This window comes from Carassius carassius, chromosome 40 (assembly GCF_963082965.1).
Source record: "Carassius carassius chromosome 40, fCarCar2.1, whole genome shotgun sequence".
Classification (NCBI taxonomy): Eukaryota; Metazoa; Chordata; class Actinopteri; order Cypriniformes; family Cyprinidae; genus Carassius; species Carassius carassius.
In genome coordinates, this window is record NC_081794.1 from 16,675,435 (window position 1) to 16,694,434 (window position 19,000).

The 19,000-nt window shown below is 37.8% G+C and overlaps 1 long non-coding RNA gene across 1 annotated transcript in view; it reads left to right on the forward strand.

Annotated features, from left to right (window-relative positions):
• Positions 1–17,938, forward strand: part of LOC132121896 (uncharacterized) — a 107,026-nt gene extending 89,088 nt beyond the window's left edge. Inside the window, exons 2-4 of the long non-coding RNA XR_009426329.1 lie at positions 16,170–16,393; positions 16,503–16,629; positions 17,850–17,938. This is a non-coding gene — a long non-coding RNA (uncharacterized LOC132121896). The remainder of the gene's footprint in view (positions 1–16,169; positions 16,394–16,502; positions 16,630–17,849) is intronic.
• Positions 17,939–19,000: the final 1,062 nt, after the last annotated feature.

A 19,000-nucleotide genomic window follows, 5' to 3' on the forward strand; every position in this document is an offset into this window, starting at 1 on the left:
ATATGTAGGAACATTTTATATTGGATTCAACTCCATTGGTTTAATTAGTTAGCCACGGTGTCCTGTCTCTGAAAGGTGGTGACCCACATATAGCACACCCACCCCCAACTCCCCACTCACTTACGTCATGTTTTATTTTGTTTGATAAGCAGCTTTGAAGATTGTATAGATTGTATATTAAACTGTTGAAATAATAAATTGTGATCTATGTAGACATCTTCACTCTGAAGGAGGCAGTCGGAAGCTTTCATTGTGTTAATGGGAAGATGGACGAATTTCTGTATCTCTTTCTCTCCCTTTTCTTGCTCTCTCTTCCTCTGTTGCTTTCTCAGTTAAAACATCTTAGCTGGACATTCCTCACAGATGAGGGCCTTTGACACCGAATGGATGGGAAGGCATGGCCCCTTTATTAACCTTTCCTTTTAGCAGAGCCAGTCTCTTCACACCAAGCCACTTCTCCTTATCGAACACACACCACACTGGAGATTAAGGGCATAAAGAAGGAACGGACAGGCAGAATGGATGTGAGCAACACAGGGTTGAATTAAGAAAGAGAGTCATTACTGCAGTTTGGGGCTCTTTTAGATGTAAAAATTAACCAATTTTCTTATGCACTGTTTTTTTTCACATTTAAATTGGGAATGTTTCACACTTTTTTGATGTTTTACTGAAAAACCTAAAATGGGCTGTTAAATGGCAGATTGCCTTTGTAACAACTTACTGCATATATTATGTCCCACTATTGATGCAGTTTGTCACAAAATGTCAGCAGTTCTCAGTATTAAGTTAACTATTTCCTTATTAACATGCCTATTATTAACATATTGGCATTCTTATGTATTTATTAGTTCCTATAAAGCACAAAAAGCACATATTGTGCTTGTTCATATTCTACGTCCATCCACAAGGTACCAAAAGTCATAGTAAATGGTTTGTTAATGGCGAGAATTGGACCTTAAATTAAAGTGAGCTATTTCTTGTGACAATAGTGGTGTAAATATTAAAAACATTTTTTTTTTTTTTGGTAGCCAAAATTTTATGGTATATGGAAATTGACTTTCAAATATTAACCATAAATTAAAACAAACATCTGTGCTTTTGGGTTGGTAATACAAGGTGAATCTCAATAAATTAGAATGTTATGGAAAAGTTAATTTCGTTCAGTAATTCAACTCAAATTGTGAAACTTGTGTATTAAATTCATAGCACACAGACTGAAGTAGTTTAAGTCTTTGGTTCTTTTAATTGTAATGATTTTGGCTTACATTTAACAAAAACCCACCAATTCACTATCCCAACAAATTAGAATATGGTGACATGCCAATCAGCTAATTAACTCAAAACACCTGTAAAGGTTTCCTGAGCCTTCAAAATGGTCTCTCAGTTTGGTTTACTAGGCTACACAATCATGGGGAAGACTGCTGATCTGACAGTTGTCCACAAGACAATCATTCACACCCCTCACAAGGAGTGGAAGCCACAAACATTCATTGCCAAAAAAGCTGGCTGTTCACAGAGTGCTGTATCCAAGCATGTTAACAGAAAGTTGAGTGGAAGGAAAAAGTGTGAAAAAAAAGATGCACAACCAACCAAGAGAACCACAGCCTTATGAGGATTGTCAAGCAAAATTGATTCAAGAATTTGAGTGAACTTCACAAGAAAAGGACTGAGGCTGGGCTCAAGGCATCAAGAGCCACCACACACAGACATGTCAAGGAATTTGCTGAACCACATACAATGTCAGAAGCATCATAAGCCTCGTTTCCACCGAAGGAACTTTACCCAGGAACTAGGGACTTTGGCCTGGTACTCGGTGTGTTTCCACCGCAGGAACCAGGAACTAAATAAAGTTCCGGGTAAAAAAATGCCCCTCAGAAAGTCCCTGCTGGCGAGGTTGTACTTTTTCAAAGTTCCAGAACTTTCGGGGGCGGGACTTGGGCGCTAAACACCCTGATTGGTTGAGTTCACGCAGCATTGGTTGAGTTCAACCACCATTTTTTCGGATCAACATTTTCAAAATATCATTGTTATTGAGTCATGAAATGTAATTTTAAAAGTATTTAAGGCGAGAATGTAGTTGTTTAAAACAAATCTGTGGTTTATTTATAAAGACAGCGCCTATTTAAAAATGTGTTTCGCCTATCTCGGAACTCCACACGATCGCTCCACGTGATCAGTGGGAGCTCAGTCCTCATGTATACTCCGAGAGCAGCCTCACCTCGGCTAGTCCTTCTGATATGTGCCGCTGGCTCTGATGTCTCTTTAGTGGTTAAACATAAAATATTATTCGTTTTGGGTAAATCTAACAGGTAATCTTTGGTCTGTATTTATTTTATCTTGAAAATAAAAAAGGCAAATTTATATAATATTTTGTTTCATTTTAATGGCTGTATATATACACATATTCCTGAACTAAGAACATTTCTGCAGCTGTTATTATGTTTAAATGAAAACGAAAGGAGGCAGTGGTATTTGATATCATATTTTGTTTTATAGTAAATTAGGAAAATTGCAGTAGTCAAGGCGAGCTGACTGATGTTATCAAGTACGCTGCTGTTTGCAGAATTACTGGACTTCCGTCGTCGCGGATATCAAACTCCCGAGTCGAATGCGCAAAGTTTGAACTATCGAGAATGCACGGCTAAAAGCAGCGTACTTTGTATTGAGAAACGCGTGCAGATCTACATCACCAGTCTATTTGCCTAATCTTCCCGGTACTTTACACCGCGGTGGAAACGCAGAAAGCAGCAGGTCTGGGGGGAAAATAGTTCCTGGGGAAAAAAGTTCCTGGTACAAATGTTCCGGGTAATTTCGATGGAAACGCGGCATTACATGGGCTAAGGAGAAGAAGAACTGGACTGTTGCCCAGTGCTCCAAAGTCCTCTTTTCAGATGAGAGCAAGTTTTGTATTTCATTTAGAAACCAAGGTCCTAGAATCTGGAGCAAGGGTGGAGAAGCTCATAGCCCAAGTTGCTTGAAGTCCAGTGTTACGTTGCCACAGTCTGTGATGATTTGGGTGCAATGTCATCTGCTGGTGTTGGTCCATTGTGGTTTTTGAAAACCAAAGTCACTGCACTCGTTTACCAAGAAATTTTGGAGCACTTCATGCTTCCTACTGCTGACCAGCTTTTTGAAGATGCTGATTTCATTTTCCAGCAGGATTTGGCACCTGCCCACACTGCCAAAAGCACCAAAAGTTGGTTAAATGGCCATGGTGTTGGTGTGCTTGACTGGCCAGCAAACTCACCAGACCTGAACTCCAGAGAGAATCTGTGGGGTATTGTCAAGAGGAAAATGAGAAACAAAAGACCAGTGTTGGGCAGTAACGCGTTATTAGTAACGCGTTACTGTAACGCAGTTCCATTTGACAGTAACTAATACTGTAATGCATTACTTTTTAAATAAATTAACTCTGTTTCCGTTACCATATGGTGCATTGTTCGTTACTTTTTTTTTAAATTAATTAATTTTGACTGAAGTGCAGCCTAACCTGTTTGCAGCAGCGGCGCATTGTAGGATTGGTGGATGCCAACCACTGTAAACACGAAGACACACTGTGGGCGTGTTTCCATTTATTATATGAGCATAAAGACAAAAACCTTTTAGTGAAATGTAAGCTGTGTCTTTCTGGTTCGAATGTCCTATCCTAGCCCACGAATTTCCAATCCGTGCGCTCAGATTTTGTAAAACGTACCCTCGGTTTTTGAATCTGTACCCACGAAATCATAATCTGCGCGCACACTTTCACAATCCGTTCCCATGGATTTGTAAACTGTAGCCTACTCACGGATTCATGCAGCAAGCTCCTACGTGTTAACTTACAGTTTTAATGAATATTATTATGTGGAATGGGTCTACAGAAAAGTGTCTTAAGTGATTCTCTGTATGTTTTACTCATTCAGGTGAAACATTGTTGAAAACATGGAGCCTGTCTCTACTGTGGAGTCGCCGGCTTTCAGTCAGCTCCTTAGCATGATAACATAGATTTCATTATTTAATAGTATTTATATATATATATATATATATATATATATATATATATATATATATATATACAGTATATGTATATGTATGTATGTATGTTTCTCGAAATTGATTCTGAATAATTCAGATTGCTTTCATTTATTTATTTCAAAATGTTTTGTGTTATGTTGTCCATTGTTGATAGTTTTCATACTTAAGCTGTGAAAGGAACATTTTTAAGGGCTCAACACAACAGCTTTTATGATGCAGAAGCCACTTTAGTTTTTGATTCTGAATATATTATTCAGGTGTTTTGTTTTTTATTTCAGAAATCCTTGTGATATACAATATTCAGTTTGTGCTGGTCAGACTTAATCAAAATAGTGTTTAAAAATTACTTTCTGTTTTACTTTGTGTTTGTATAGACCATAACGCATAAAAGTGCATTCATGGAAACATTAAAGAAAGTTCTTTAAAAAAGTAACTAAAAAGTTACTTTTAACAGTAATGCATTACTTTTTGGTGTAAGTAATCAACAAAGTAATTGAGTTACTTTTTGAATTAAGTAACTGTAACTAGTTACTATTTCTTAGTAACTAGCACAACACTGCAAAGGACCAAAAAATGCAGATGAGCTAAACGCCACTTTCAAAGAATCTTGGGCTTCCATACGACCTCAGCAGTGCCACAAACTGATCACCTCCATGCCACGCTGAATTAAGGCAATAATTAAAGCAAAAAAAGCCCCTACCAAGTATTGAGTAGAAGGCCAACAATTTACTAAAAATGTTTTTTTATTTTATTTTTTTATTTTATTTTGTATTGGTCTTATGAAGTATTTCAGTTTGTTGAGATAGTGAATTGGTGGGTTTTTGTTAAATGTGAGCCGAAATCATCACAATTAAATTAAAAGAATTACAATTACTCAATTAAAAGAACCAAAGACTTAAACTACTTCAGTCTGTGTGCAATGAATTTATTTAATACACAAGTTTCATAGTTTGAATTGAATTACTGAAATAAATTAACTTTTCCACAACATTCTAATTATTGAGCTGCACCTGTATTTTATGATGTTTTTGAAAAATGTTTCTTATACTCACCAAGACTGTACAACACAAATATTGGAAAATAATATTTTTGATTATTTAAGATTATTTAAAATTATTTTAAAATTAAGTAATGCATGTACACATACATGCACTTACTGTAGTAATAACAATAAATTATGCATAATTACATGTAGGGTTGAAAAAAGATGGACAATGTCATGGGAAATCATGGCCTAATGGTTAGAGCAAGGCACCGACCCCCTTCTGCTCCCCGGACGCCGCAGCATAAATGGCTGCCCACTGCTCCGGGTGTGTGTGTGTGTTCACTGCTGTGTGTGTGCACATGGGTTAAATGCAGAGCACGAGTTCAATGTCCAGTAAATTTTGGAAGCATTCTAGAAATTTTGGAAACTTTCCAGGATTTTTGGAAATCTTCCGGAGATAATTAAATAAAATCAAACCAAACCATCATATAAACCTGCCTTAAACCAAGCCATCATATAACAAGAACACTTTAAATTTAGTGTAACATAAAATTATGACAGTTTAAAAGTGTGTGTGTGTGTGTGTGTGTGTACATATATATATATATATATATATATATATATATATATCTATCTATCTATCTATCTATCTATCTATCTATCTATATATATATATATATATATATATATATATATATATATATATATCCTTGTCCTTTTGTTCTACAGTTTTTATTTTATTACGGTGTATTCATAAATGGAACTGGAATTTGAGAAAATACGTGAGTAAAATAGAGCAGACATAAACATCATAGCAAATAAGTGTCTTTATTCCTCTGTACACAGGGATCTTCAGGCTTCTGTTTGGCATCTTTTGTATCATATTACCCACACGCTGTTTTGTAATCTCTGAACTAAACTAACAAGCCCAATAAAACAGTGGTTACACTGCATCTGCACATAATTAAACTAATGATTGCTTAACAAACAAAATGCAGCTAGAATCCAATGAATATGATAGATGTGGAGGATTTGAATATGTAATTAACTCTCACTTCGTGTTACAGTTGAAAGAGATCCATTTTACTGTTGTTGTTTTTAGCACTGAGCTGTTTGCTGACTGCACGGCTTTCGGGAAGCCAGAACGCGAGAACTGTTAACCGGTATAGATTTAAACAAGGCTGTGTCTCATTTGTATTCCTGACGCAGGCTTTCGCACACTCACCCGTGTACATACGCCTCACACTCGCTGCCTTATTTGACTCCCTGTTTCTGGTGGTTGATTAGCCTTTCTGCAGAGAAATACGAAAAATAATCTCTGATCATTGCTCCCTTGCATACACAAGCATCACACGCTACTCTGCTGTTGCTATTAATGACGGAAAAAGAAATAACTGTCATTATGCAGAGCAGATTCCAAGGGATTTACCCCTTAAAGAGTCTTTGATACCCCCATTTGCATTTTGCATGCTAAAATAGGTAAATTACAATTAATTGTTCCTGAAATGAAAATGTTTGTGCAAATTACCCTTTTACCTCTAAACATCACTATGCGTGATTCACAGTCAGATGTGTTCAGAAGAAAAAAAAGTAGTGCTGAGCAGCCCCTGTCACACAAAATCTACATCACCTTACCCCTCAGGGAGATGTTCCTTTAAATACAGGAAACCTAATGGTACGTTTAAATAAATGTGAAGGAAAATAACCTGCATGCAGTAAGATGGAATTGTGGGTTGGATGATCTTCCACTGCGCCATCAACACTGCTTGAGCAAATGGTCTCATAAAGACACAGTTCAATGAACGCTTCACCATTAGTCCATAACAGACTGTATTGGAAATATTGTGTGTAATAGCAGAGTAGACATTAGATTTTACTATAAAGTGCATAAGATTTTCTGTTAAATATCAAGAGCACTTTTTCTTAATTAGACCGCCAGTTCTGCACCCAGATAACAGCTACTTCCCACACTCACCAAAATCTATAATACTATGTAAATGTCAGCTAATATGGGAGACGAGCATGCAGCTTAGCTCTTCAGTAAACCAAACAACCCTCTTTCTGTTATGTATTGTTATTTTTGTATGCTTTCAGTGGTTTTTGTTTGGGAGAATGTGGTAACTGTCTGAACACTGAAGACAAAAGACTTTCTGACAACACTTGAGCCAATTATTTTACTGTCATGTTTCCAACTGGTCAGATGTCATTCACCTATATATAGACACCTATTTGTCAGTAAGTGCACTCTATTGAACAAAACAACAGACGCAATAGAGTAATTTTTTAAACTCAGCTGGACAGAAATTAGTCAAGAAGTCAAAGCTCTTGTCAATTGGCTAAATTGAATTCTAGATGGTCCACTGAAGATCCAAATAAGCTATCCTTCACTAAAATGATTTTGTTGTTATGTTTAGAAAATCAGTATTTACATGTGCGTATTGTGCTTGTATAACATATTTGTGTTGGAAGCACACAGTAACAGTAAAAGTATTGGCCTACAGTAGAGCCATTATTGTTAGAAACCAGTCATTGTTAAACAGCTACTAATGGCTGGATTGTAATGGGTAGTAAATTCTGAGGTTTGACCCTTTAAACACTGTTGAAAAGCTTTTTTTCTCATCATGGGGAAATTCTAGCATTTGATGGAAAATTCAAGCCTAGAATTCTACTTTGATGTTACAAATCTGTATGAAGCTCAGTTTGTCCAAAAGGATCTTCTTGTACTGTGGATTCTTTTCATACAACAGTGGATTGCAATAGTTGGGTTTCGGAAGCAAAAATCCCATTAATTTTCTCCACAAGGGAATTTATTTCTTTTAACGATAACCTATAAACCTTTAAAGACAAACCTACTGTGAGCTTCAAGGTTGTTAATCAATAGTATATATTAGCCTGCATTATTTCAACTTATTTTTTAAATAATCTTATTTAACAGGGAAAACTACATTATGGCAAGATTCTTCAAAGAAATTGAAACCGAAACAGGCAAATCACACCAAAAGAACTCTCTAGTGCTTGTCCATTCCCATGATGAGTGTGTATTTTGCAATAAGCGTTAAATGTATTGTTTATATATACATATTCATTGTATTTAGTAGTACATATTTGTTTAGCATTTATAATTTTGGTTACACTTTATTTTCATAGTCCACTTTAGGCATTCTACTAACTATAAGTAACTTTGCAACCACTAATTCTAGTCTAGTCTAATAATAAGTCTACTACATGTATACTTACATGTCTACTAACTCTCAGATTAGACTGTTAGGTTAGGTTAGGGTTAGTAGAATAAGTTGACATATACTTTTACAGTTTCTCATAGTCAGTATGTTATATGTTGTGGACCCATCAAAATAAAGTGTTGTACAGGATTGTAGTTCTTAAAGCTGTTAAGTATACAGTTGAGTACCTTATTTTTCTTTTTGGCAGATTTTCAAATGCTTTTTTTTTGCTTCAGGTCAAGGGTTGTAATGTTTTGAATTACCTCAGTGCTTGTTGGTTTGGTTTATGGTTTATAAGTGTTTAACAAGACTAAAAAGTGAATGGGAACTATAATGCGCTCTATAATTTTTATAATGGAATACATGATTGGTCAATAATGGCATTTAGGGGTGAACTATTTCTCCACAATGGCCATTGTCCAAGGCAACACTATATTACCAACTGCATATGTCCTTCATAGGTGTGTTTGTATTCTGTCTTCCAGTGGTCTCTACAAATAAGCTAAAGTTCAACTCAAGTCCAACGTGTTTGTTTATTTGTTACTGAAGCTGCATAATACTGTAAGTGCAATAACCAGCTGGCCATACTTTACCAAAAAGTACAAAATAATATTATTAAACTAGTGCATTCTTTTTCACAAGTCTTCTGAAGCAGAACGCACTTTTACCCATAGTAAGTCTTTTGGTAAGTCTTAAAACTCAAATATGGCACCTATGGTGATGCATTTATTTTATGGTAAATAAACATCTTTTGATAACATCTGCCCTATTGCTGATACATTGAAGCAAAACTAACAGCATCTGGCATCACTTTAAGATACTACCACTATGAGAGCCAATTTCAGGTCAAAAAGTGTGCATTTGACTGACAAGTTCTTATTCCCTAAATCCTCTTGATGTTAACTGCACATTAATATGTTTTGAAAGGCGGTGTCAATCACATCTTTCAGACCGATACTCATTCTCCCTAAGGGATTGTTTCAGTTATTATTGGCTGTATAGTATCAGCAGCAGAGGGGACAATCCTTCTCATGTGCTGGAGTGTAATTTACTATGGCAAAGATAGAGAAGCCATTAAATCTGGTCATTCAGGCTTCCACACACAGAAGAGTTATAGAGGAGCTGACGCTCTCCAGAGTGCATATAACGCAGGACACCTGATCCAACATTTATCACTTCTTAAACAACAGCGACAAGCCTAGCAAAAATCAATTACACAGCCACTCAGGATGGAGACGCAGGCAGGCCGGGGGTGCAGAGAACTTTTCAGCGTAATCGCACCGAACTGCCTCTGAACGTCACCGAATGAACATCTCGCCCCGCATGCGTATGCGTGTGAGCCCACATTTGGGCAGTTGTTCAAGCATGGTTCTTTTGCAACCATTCAGATGTCTAATTTACGCAATCTCACTCCTTGTGGTCTGTGTGGGCTCGATGTTTCGTTCTGTTAGGGAGCCCATGGGGATGTATGATCTTTTCCGAGATGCTATGTGCCTCTAACACCATGTGGGACATGTGCCAAGATCCTCTTGTTTAGGATTCGAAGCGAGAACAGTTTCAGAGGCTTTCAGCTGCCATTCTTAAGAAAAAAAAAGGATCTGCATTCTTAATCTCTACAAAAGGTTGCTGCTCCGCTCTCATCAAATAGCCTGAGACGTTTAAGACTACTTAGCTGTATTCTTCTGTTATCTGCCAGGGAGAATAACACTCTCTCAAAAGAGAATCAAACCTCTGGTGAAGGATACCCATAATCCTCCTCATGTGGCTTCTCTAAGTATGGAGGAAGCATTCTCAGTTTTTTTGATAGTAATACACCCTTGTTCTCACCCCTGTGCAGGCATGTGATAGTGTTCAGGGTGGAGGATATCCAGATGGCTGTGCTTATTTGAAGCCCAGCACACCGTAACAAACCCCTTGGCCAACTGCTCCACTCATCCAGGGCTGCTGCAGGATTTAGGCTGGGTCCTGGGAGCCTACTCGAGCGCCACACTTACCCACTCACTAACGGACAAATAAACACACGCATACATAGACCCTAAGCCGTCATTTAGTTTGTTATATTTGCTTTCATTAATTACAGTCACGTTGTATGCTGTTTGGAAACTTTAATTTAGACAATAACAGCTTCAGAGAGCATTTTGATAGTTTAGGTGAGACTGTCAGCATTTATTATAACAGTTTATTTATTTTATTTTTTTATTAAATCACTTTTATTGTAACTGTTGAAAATACTGTCGTCGTATACTTGCCGTTATGCCATTCCCAACCTGTGTGACTTTCTTTCTTTTGAGGAACACAAAAGCAGATGCTACTTTTCATACAACAAGATGACTGGAGACAGGGCTTGTCGAGCTGTAAAAATTGAAAAAAGTGAAAAAAGCATCATTAAAGTAGCCCATATGTTTCATGCCCTGTAATTTGTCTTCTGAAGCTTCTTCCCCTCAACCATAGCTTTCAAATCTCAGTCTTGCTCATTCAAACTTGGCACATCATGGACCAAAGTATTGATGCAGATGTTCCTTTATGATTCCTATTCACACGCTCAGATTCAATTTTAATCTGATTCCATTTATTTTTGAAATATTTCAGTATGGAAGTATCCGTCATATATACATATACTCTAAAAGGTGACAAAAAAGATTATTCAGCAAGGATGGATGCATTACGTTGATAAAAAATGTAGAGCTGAAACAACGAATCGATTTAATCGATTAAAATCGATTATTAAAATAGTTGTCAACTAATTTAGTCATCGATTCGTTGCTAAATAACTTTTATTTGCCGTAAGCGGCTCATTTCGTGCATATTTCAAATCTGCGGTGACCAAAGTGTGGCAGTAATGAGCCACCGGAGGTTTTACTCAGCCAGTACAACAGGAGAAGTAGCGAATAGCCAATAGCTGGCCTTGTTTTATGTCACGTGCTTCCCGAACAGCGTCTCTGCAGCCTTTAAAAAAGAAGAGTAACCTGTAAACTCTGCACTACTGCATTGTTTAAGGGAACGTTCACATATCGCGTCTTTTGCGCGCTCAAGTTCGTTATTTCCAACACCGCACCGCATCGAGTTAAAAACATTTAAACTTTTCAGAATGCAGCAGGCGCACCGCGGGTCATGTGACAAGAACTAACCAATCAGCTTCATCCTTTCCCGTAACAACGTTAAAAGCTCAGTCAAGATGAAGGAACAGCTGATCATAGCTGTATATGGATTTCCATTTTGAAATAAATTTAGTAGCAGAGCTACTGCAAGCGATTTTTTGAGCTGCAAATCCATTTATCCTTTGCTGAAATTTCCGCGTCTTCAAGGAGAGAGCACGTCACGGTTGCTTATCAAAGGCAGACGCCTCAGGGGCGCTTCTGCCCGAGCGCTTTGGAAAGGAGGAGAAAGCGGTGCGCCTAGCGTTTTCCACGCGTTTTTAGGCGCGATTTGTGAATGGCCCCTAAGACTTTCATTTGTGCAGATTCTCCAGTACAATGTTGTTTGCAAATGTTTAGTCGTAAAAGCTGATAACATTGCTTTTTAACAGTTAACATTTAAAGCTTTACAAACATGTTCTGTGATCAGTTTGTCGTTTACCAGTTCAAAATTCAGTCGTGCAGCCTAATTATGACTGAATGAGAGAGGTAAATGTAGATATTTGAAATGCACTTTTTTTTCTAAGTATTATTCACTGCTCTTTTTCACACAGCAGGTTTTTTGTGTGTGTCCTATTTTTTTTTCTGGACAACCTTCTGATGGATTTTACTTTAAATTGTGAGTTCCATTCAGGTTTCATGCCATTGGCACTTTTTTTGAAGGATTGTTTACAATTTCACAGCAAAAGCTATAAAGCTTTTTCCCAGTAAATAATAAAATACAATGCACTGCAATTTTATTCTGTTTTATCCTTATTCTTCGTGAAAATATTTTCTGAAAGATTCCTTAATAAACTTTGTTCGGGATGTTAACTACTTTAGGAGCTCTAAGGACTGCCATGGTGAAAACATTATTTGAAATCTCCTTGTGAAATTTGCTAGAGTATGGGTCAGTGTTCTGATTGCAGAAGAGTTCGACAAAGGATTACTAACACAATAAAACAACTCCAGGTATATTTTTGATGAGGATATGACAGTGCAAAATGGTTAAAATCTCTTAAATCTATGCTGAATGATAAAGACCATTTATTAATAATTTACTTGGGGGAAAAAATGGAAAAAACTAAAATATAAGTACATAAACCGATTAATCGATTAATCGTAAAAATAATCGACAGATTAATCGATTATCAAAATAATCGTTAGTTGCAGCCCTAAAAAAATGACAATAAAGGCTTTGTAAACATTTAGAAAGGTCTAATTTTAAGTAAATACTGTTATTTTCAACATTGAATTTGTCAAAGAATAAAATGTGTGAAACATGTTTGTTCCGGTTTTCCTTATGTGGTCATGTTTCCTGTCCTCAGTTCTATTAGTTCTATGTGTTCCCCATTTAGTTTATTTGGTTCCAGCTGTGTGTCATTAATTAGTTTATTTGTTCCCAGATGTGTCCCATTGTGTCATTTTTAAATAGTGTTCCCTGTGTTGAATTCTCTGTCTGCTATTAAATGTCTTTTAGTTCCTGTATATGTCTGTTGATGATTAAATTCTATATCTGAAGAATTCTCCTGCGTCTCCTCACTCCTTCCCGAGTGTAACGTGACAGAACAGTAGACCATAAAGTAAAGCTGCGCCTTTTTTCTCCCTGCGTTTTATTTTCCGTTTCTTCTGAAAAGTGTTCTTTTTTTTCCTGTCTGTTTCTCCCCTCGGCAATGGAGGAACGAGCCCTGTTCATCTCACTGGCTCAAGCGAGCCCAGACCCCATTGACTTTGCGAGGGCGTTCGTGCCGCTCGCCCTCACCAGCTCCCTCGAGGGGGGAACGCTCATGACAATGTTCCGGATTGGGAACTTCCCACTGTCCCACAGAGCTTCCAGACATGACCAACCTTGGCTGGAAGCAGGCAGTCATCCAGTGTCTGGAGAGTCTCCGATCCTGATCCGGAACCAGTCAACCGGCAGTTCCCAAGTTCAGTCAGCCAGAAGTTCCCGATTCCCAGATAAGACCAGAAAGGGCTCCTGATCCCCAGTTAAGCCCAGGAGAATTTCCCGATCCCCAGTTCAGCCCAGGAAGGGCTCCTGTTCCTGAGTATAGCCCACGGAGGGCTCCCGATCCCCAGTTCAGCCCAGGAGGGGCTCCTGTTCCTGAGTTAAGGCCATGGAGGGCTCCTGTTCCCAAGTCAGGTCCAGGATGGGCTTCCGTTCCTGAGTTAGGCCCAGGATGGGCTCCTGATTCCCCGTTTATCCCAAGGAGGGCTCCTAATCCCCTGTTAAGCCCAGGAAGGGCTCTCAATCCCCCATTGAGCCCAGGAAGGGCTCCTGATTCCCAGTTCAGCCCAGGAAGGACTCCGGTTTTCCTGTTAAGCCCAGGAAGGACTCCTTATCCCCAGTTAAGCCCAGGGAGGGCTCCTGTTTCCACCGTTAAACCCAGGGAGGGCTCCAGATCCCCAGTTCCACCCAGAAAGGGCTCCAGATCTTCAGTCAGCCCCAGAGCTCGCCCCAGTGTCGACTCTAGCCTCAGAGGATAAACATTTTTCTGCCATGGCCTCCTGAGTCTCCAGATCTGCCATGGCCTCTGAGTCTCCAGACCCGCCATGGTCTCCTGAGACCACTGATCTGCAATGGTCTCCCAAGTCTCCAAAACTGCCATGGCAACCTGAACTGCCTGCTCCGACATCTGCAGTGAAGCACTCCTTGTCTCTGCCTAGTCCCAGTCCTGCACTAGCCTCCAGGGGGCCCGCCCCCCCCTCCACGATGGTATTGTTATGGCGCAGGACACGCCGTCCGGAAGGGGGGGGATCTTTCACATGTTTGTTCAGGTTTTCCTTATTTGGTCATGTTTCCTGTCCTCAGTTCTATTAGTTCTAGGTGTTTCTCGTTTAGTTAATTTGGTTCCAGCTGTATGCCATTAATTAGTTTATTTGTTCCCAGGTGTGTTCCATTGTGTCATGTGTTTTAAATAGTGTTCCCTGTGTTGAGTTCCCTGTCTACTGTTAAATGTCTTTTAGTTCCTGTGTATGCCTGTTAATTAGGGCTGTAACGATTCATTCGTTTTCTCAATGCATCGATTACAAACCCTGATGATGTATATGCATCGATCTTGAAACATGATTTTCGAATCGTGAATCGCCGATCTCGGACAGTAATCGATTCAGAACGCTAAGAATCGAATGAATCACGATTTCTATAGCGATTCAATGCTTTCAAAATATATACACATTAAGTTACTACACGCACAAATTCGTCTCTGACGCAGCTGACGTGCGATCTATAGGACTCATGGCCAGTAATACTAAAGTGAAGTAGCTTTACTTTTCTGTAGTTTGTCTCTACTCTCAGCATCTTACCGATGTCATTACCTGAGCAGTCGAAAGCTGTATTTATTGCATGGACGGAGCAGAAATGTAAGTGTCTAAATCATATGCACAGTTCTATTGAATGATAAATGTGTTTAAACAATGTGGATGAACCGATTGTACAAAGGAAAAATGAAAGAGAAGTGATCTCGCTCTCATAGACGTGCCAGGCTTTATCTGCAGCTAAACTGAATAAAAGCAAAATGAACTGATGAAACGTTAAAAAACCCCACAATAAATAAAATTTATGAATGATGCAGTGCTAATTGACATATCATTTATTACAGTACAGAAACTATAAAGTATATTTTCTACCTTATTCTGTGCAGACAATTAAAATAATAGCTAATTAAATGTAGTATTTAAAACAATCATAAAATTGCCATTAGGAAAAAATTATCGTTTACATATGATTAATTATTGTCCAGCAGTGTACTTAATTTCTTACAGCTAATTAAAAGTAATAAAAAAGAGAATTCCTTGTACAAAAATTAAAATAAAAATTATAATAATTAAGATACATAGGCTACATACATAAAATAATTGTATTTGACATTTCTGTCACTTCTGAAATGATGGCTGCGGCCCTGGTGTGACAAAATGTTAGCCTATACAGAATACTTTTAAAGCTCTCTTTTAAAATCTTGGCTTACATTTTACGTATGCCATGTCGCATCATTAAACTAGCATTTAACAATGAACAAAAGGTTTTTTTTTTTCTTCTCTAACCATAAAGGCTGCTGTAATTTGCCCCCTGACTAAGCATTTAAAGAATTTAGGGGAAACATTTAAATAATCCTGTGAATGCACTTAAAGAATGCAGAATCAAATCGAATCATTCCAAATTAGCAAAAATCTTTCTTGAATCGAATTGAAAACCTATGAATCGTGAATCGAATCGAATCGCTGCCTTCCCAAAGATTCACAGCCCTACTGTTGATGATTAAATGCTACATCTCGAAGAATTCTCTTGCATCTCCTCACTCTTTCCTGAGTGAAAAGTGACATGTATATATAATTTCAACAAAAATATTAAGCAGCACAACCAGTTTCAACTGTGATAATAAGCTATGTTACTTGAGCATAAAAATAGCACATTAGAATATTTCTGAAGGATCATGTGTTACTAAAGACTGGACTGGAGTAATAGCTGCTGATAGTTCACCTTTGGCACAATAGAAATTTAGATTTTAAAATATATAAAAATATATAAAAATATTTTAAATTGTATTAATATTTTTACTATTTTATGTTTATCAAATAAATGCACCCCCCCCCCAAAAAAGCTTTCTGATGGTAGTGTGTTTTTTTTTGAAAGCATGTGATTTGCATGTGATTCCACTGTGTAAACATAGTAAGCCCGATGTTTTTGATACAATAAAGCATGTGAAAATGTCAACATGCAATCTTCACATAACTTGTTTGTTCAAAATAATTAACACTTACTGTACACACATGACATGTACTGTATGTTTTCTAGACTTATTTGCATATTAATGCAAATTACTTTTATTTTTTCAGGAAGCCTTAGCTTCAGAACCGGGAAACAGAAGCCACTTGTATTTCTTACATCAGCATTGGAACATGCCATGTAGAGATGGTGTGAGGAAAATTTTCCAGAGACACAGACACAGAATCATGAAGAGACCTTATTTGCTTTCCATCCTCGCTGACAAATGATGACAGCACTTGTTTTTCTCAGTTGCAGAGTGTCTGACACATTAGGAGCTATTGTTGTCCCCTCGGTAAGTCACAATCGTGCATGCAGTCATCACGTACATTCGTTGCCAATGATGACTGGCCCCTTCCTGAGTCTAAGAATTATCATCAGGCTATCTCATCCTTTCTCATCAGCATGAACTATTAGCCTGGTCTTTAACGCATTAACAGCCTCAAATCCAAAGGAAAGAGCAACAAAAGCTTTTAAGATGTTGATGATAATGGCAGGGCCTCTCTCTGAGAACAAGATTGGTAAATGCAGGTAAACCAGCCTTTTGGGTTTGTCAGTGGTGTAAGAAAATGTAATTTATTTAATTTATGTAATTTAATTTGTAATTTATCCATTTATTTATTTATTTTTTGTAAGAAAGAGAAGCTTTTATGTGTTGTTGCATTTACAAATGCAGTCATAATCAAGCTACACTCGGTCTGTACGTAGTCTCAGGAACATGCTAATTGAATAATTGCTTTAGTCTAGTAGAAATCAAACTTTTAAACCTAAATCTTCTTTGTATGTAAATGAGTCTTCACTTGCCACTTATTTCAGATAAAAATATTGAAGGTCAAAATACTGTTCTTGAAATTCAATAGCTATTCAATTATCACCTATAACTCCATTATGTTTACTTCAATGGCAAGTCAAATTTCCATCAAATTTTGTGCATATTGAATGTTAATTATGTTAATTACCTATCCATATGCAGTAATTCAGAATCTACATTTACACAGAATGATTATGTTTCTGGCAGCTAATGACTGTCTAATTATTTATCAGACGCCATTCTACTCATAACAGTAATAAAAGTAAAAAAATAAAGAAAGAAATTGACATAATGAATATAAAATAATTTCCCCCAGCACCTCCAAATTGTCACCTGTACAGATAGTTCACAGGATCTTTCACAACTGGACATTCAAAAACTAAGTGAAGGTGCTAAAGCAGCATAGCACATGTAAATAAACAGTAGGCACATTTTTTTTAATTCCCTCCCTTAGTGTTATAGTGGCAAGTGGTTTGATAAATTCTTTATTGTTCATGTGTTGTTGTTGCCAACTATGTCTACATGCCCAGTTGTTCAGTTTCCACCTCACACTTTAACCTGCACGAAATTCAATTCCCTAAGAACAATATCAGGAGGGAGAGAAAAATAATCAGATGGCTTTATGTGGAAAGTGTTTTATTCTCCTGAGCTCAAACAGATGTGAATGCATAAATCTGCTTTTGTGCTTCATATCTGCTTGGAATATCCACATGCACAGCACACACTCTCCAAAATACACAAACTTACGTCTCCTATTTACAGTCAGAGGCATTGTCTGAGAGCTCTGGCTCTCTGGTCTATAATTATTACAAATGTACATGTTAAATGGTTAAGTGATAATCAAAAGACCAGTGGGTTTTACGCTTGCCTCCAAGTGATGGCAGCTCAGGTTGTAGTGTGATGGAAAAGGCCATTAACACTAAACCTGCTTTGTTTTCAGATTGACTGGTGCGTGAACTACATGTTTTATTGGCAATGAAAATTATGAAATATTATGTATACGATGGAGCTCATTAAAAACATATTACAGTTTTAACCTTGCCTGTGCACTTCAGAATGACTTTTCACAAACGTTAAGTTTGTACAAAAGTTTAAAGTTTCCTCTCACACTAGAAATGTAAAAAAAGATAATGTAGTAGATAATTTTCAGACATTTATTGAACTCACGATCTTCCCCAACAAAAATGTGCATTTGCAGAAGCTACACGGTGAAGATCTGCTCTAGAGACAAACTCAGTAGAAAATTTTCTGAATATCTGACCATCAATCTCTCTCAGCCTTATTTTCCTAGAAATTCCCTTCCCATTTGAGATTGTTCTCGCTAAAGGCTGCCGTCGACTCCCAACGTATTGACAACCCGCTTGCCTCCCCAGACGAATGAATTAGTAATCTGCAGGCGAGGCTGCATTGAGGAGAGGGAGAGAGCATCTCATAGCACTCTGCAAACATCAACAGGCATGTACCATATTCATCGACCTTATCAGAGTGGTGCTCATCAGGGGCCTGGGCTCTTATGCCCCTCAGCCTGGCTCCAGCAGTCCCACTCTGCCTTATTAGAGTGCTGGTGAGGCCTTCTTATTACCATGGCAATCTGCTGCTCATAAACAATGCAGCAGCCATGGGAGATCCACCTGGACCAGAGGAGACGGAGAGATTGAGGCTTGGAGGACATGGGCTGTGAGGCATGTACGCACTCACACTAATACACATGAATAGATACAGTGAACTCACACTGATCATTGAAATGAAGTGACAAAAGTTGCAGCATCCCTTCATATTTTTTTTTCATAGATTCGTTTTTAAAACAAGTTTGGAAAAACACACACACACACACACACACACACATAATGATTGCAATGATTGACAGTGATAAACATAGTAAGAGATGAAAAATAAAATACATGTCAATTTGATGTACATTAAGGCTAGAGCACCCCCACTCATTTCAGAAGCACACTCAGGTATTTGATTCTGGAAACCAGGCCTGTGCTGATTAGAGGTAGAAGTGTTAGAGGTGTTATAGAGGTAGAAGTGATCTGCCACAAGTTCAGTGTGGCAGATGTGATCCATTTTACTTCATTAGCTAAACAT